Source organism: Marmota monax, unplaced genomic scaffold (genome assembly GCF_021218885.2).
Source record: "Marmota monax isolate L192 unplaced genomic scaffold, Marmota_monax_Labrador192_F-V1.1 WCK01_AAM20220418_F8-fsc00248, whole genome shotgun sequence".
Taxonomy (NCBI): Eukaryota; Metazoa; Chordata; class Mammalia; order Rodentia; family Sciuridae; genus Marmota; species Marmota monax.
In genome coordinates this window covers 207,484-209,622 of record NW_026692019.1, presented here as the reverse complement: position 1 = coordinate 209,622, position 2,139 = coordinate 207,484, and positions in this window count along the sequence as shown.

Genomic DNA, 2,139 nt, shown 5'->3' with positions numbered 1-2,139 from the left:
ATTAGGGTTTGGATTAGAATTTGGGTTAGGGTTAATGTTAAGTCCAGGGTTAGGGTAACCCTTAAGGTTAAGGTCAGGGTTATGGTTACACTTAGTGTTGGGTTTAGGGTTAGGTTAGAGTTAGGGTTAGTCTTAGGGTTAGGTTTAGGTTTAGTGCTAGTGTTTGGGTTAGGTTAGTTTTAGTTTTAGGGTAAGGATTAGTGTTAGTTTTAGTGTTAGGGTAAGGATTAGTGTTAGTTTTATGGTTAGGTAAGGGTTAGGGTAATTGTTAGGTTAGGGTCAGGGTTATGGTTTAGTTTCGGGTTAGTTTAGATTTAGTATTAGTGTTTGTGTATGTGTTAGGGTTAGGGATAAGTTAGTGTTAGTATTAGGGTTAGGGTTAGGGTATGGGTGAGGGTTAGGTTTAGTGATATGGTTACGGTTAGGGTTCGTGTTAGGGTTAGGGTTAGTGTTACGGTTAGTGTTAGGTTTAGGATTAGGGTTAGTGTTAGGTAAGGCATTAGGATTAGGTTAAGTTAGGGTTATGGTTTGAGTTAGGGTTGTGTTAGATTTAGGGTTATGATTAGGGTTGGGTTAAGGTTAGGGTTGGGATTAGTGTTTAGGTTAGTGTTTGGGTTAGTGTTAGTATTAGTGTTAGGGTTAGGGTGAGGATTAGAGTTCATGTTAAGGTTAGGGGTATGGATAGGGTAAGGGTTATGGTTAGGGTTTTATTTAGGTTAGGTTTATTGGTAGGTTTAGGGTTCGTGTTAGGGTTTGAAATAGGTTTAGGGTTAGGTTTAATGTAGGGATAGTGTTGGGGTTAGGGATAGAGTTAAGCTTAGTGATAGGTTTAGGGTTAGGGTTAGTGTTAGGTTTAGGGCTAAGGTTAGGTTTACTGTTAAATAAGGGTTAGGGTTATGGTTAGGTTTCTGGTTAGGATTAAGTTTAGTTTTAGAGTTAGGGTTAGTGTTAGTGTTAGTGTTATAGATAGTGTTTGGGTTAGGGTTAGGGTTTGTGTTAGGATTAGGGTTACAGTTACTGTTAGGATTAGGTTTAGGGTTAGGGTTATGGTAAGGATGATGGTTAGAATTGGGGTCTGGGTTAGAGTTAGGGTTAAGGTTAGGGTTAGGGTTCAAGTTACTGTTAGGTTTAGGGTTAGGGTTTATGTTAGTAATAGTTTTAGGGTAACAGGATTAGGGTTAGCTTTAGGGTTAGGGTTAGGGTTAGTGTTAAGTGTAGGGTTAGGTTTAGGGTTAGTTATAGGGTGAGGTTTAGGGTTAGGGTTAGGATTTGTGTTATGGTTAGGGTTAAGATTAGGGTTAGGGTTAGTGTTATAGTTAGGATTAGCTTTTGTGTTTAGGGTAGTGCTAGGGTTAGTGTTAGGTTTAGTGTTAGTGTTAGGGTTAGGGTTAGGATGAAAGTTAGTGTTAGTATTAGGGATCGGGATAGATTTAGGGTTATTGTTATGGTTAGGGTTAGGGTTAGGGTTAATGTTATGGTTATAGTTAGTTTTATACTTTGGTGTAGGTTTAAGGTTAGTATTAGGATTAGTGCTAATGTTCAGGTTATGGTTTGTGTTTGGGTTAGGTTGTGTGTTATGGTTATGGTTAGGGTTAGGGTTAGTACTAAGGTTAGAATTAGGTTTAATGATATTGTTAGGGTTAGGTTAAGGGTTGGGGTTAGGGTTAGGTTTAGAGTTAGTGTTAGAGATAGGGCTGGGCTTAGGGTTAGTGTTAGGGTAAGTGTTAGGGTTAGGGTTAGGTTTACGGTAGTGTTAGGTTTAGGATTAGGGTTAGGTTTGGGTTAGGGTTAGGGTTGGGTTAGATTTAGGGTTAGTGTTACGGTTACTGTTAGGGTTAGAGTTAGGATTAGGGTTACATTTAGTGTTAGGGTTAGGGTTAGGTTTAGGGTTAGTGTTAGGTTTAGGGTTAGGGTAATGGAGAGGTTTAGATTTAATATTAGTTTTGGGTCAGGGTTAGGGTTAGGGTTAAGATCAGTGTTAGTGTTAAGGTTAGTGTTAGGTTTAGGGTTAGTTTTAGGGTTAGGGTTAGAGTTACAGTTAGGGTTAGTGTCAATGTTAGGGTTAGGGTTAGTGTTAGGGTTAGTGTTCTGGTTAAATTAGGGTTAGTGTTAGGTAAGGGTTTCCATGAGGGTTAGGTT